We start from the raw sequence: 694 nt of genomic DNA on the forward strand, positions 1-694 counted from the left end.
ATCTGGCCAAGGAAGAGAAGCTCAGAGAGGATGGAAGGCATGTCTGCAGCTCTGAGTGCCCAGCTGCCCCTGACCCCGCCCTGTACAGATGAGGAGACCACAGGGCCCTAGAGGACAAACAGGATGTGGTCCCTGGAGGGTTGCCACAGCCCCTCGGGGTTCCCTTGGCCATGGACTCACAGCAGGGGGCGGCCCCTCCATGGACCTGGCTCCGATGTCTCCAGGCAGGGCTCAAAAGGCATCTCAACCCAGACCTGAGGTCTCAGCTCTTTCTCTTTCTGCTGGTCTGACCCTCTGCTCCAGAGGGTGGGACCCAATTTCTCGTCCTGAGTCAGCCTTGACAGTCTGGTTCCAAATAGGACTCAGAACTTTATTTTCCCAGTCCCCTCCAGAAATGGAATTTACATCTCATCTTTGGTCAATTCATAAATTATTGCAAAGCACCTACTGTGTACCAGGCATTGGTGCCACACAGCAGAAATACACCCATGACCCAGGTAAACCCATCTTCTGTGTGTGGTTGAAGAACTCAGATTCTGCAGAATGAAGGCATCAAATGCTAACATTCAATTATTTTTTTCAAAAGAAGTAATTTGAGAATAACTGGAGTTCATGTCTACGCTGTGAACACTCAGAAAAATGAAGATCATGTCATTTGGTCCCTGAACCTAGAGGCAAGAAAAAAAAAAAAAAA

Source organism: Bison bison, unplaced genomic scaffold, assembly GCF_000754665.1.
Source record: "Bison bison bison isolate TAMUID 2011002044 unplaced genomic scaffold, Bison_UMD1.0 scf7180017864450, whole genome shotgun sequence".
Taxonomy (NCBI): domain Eukaryota; kingdom Metazoa; phylum Chordata; class Mammalia; order Artiodactyla; family Bovidae; genus Bison; species Bison bison.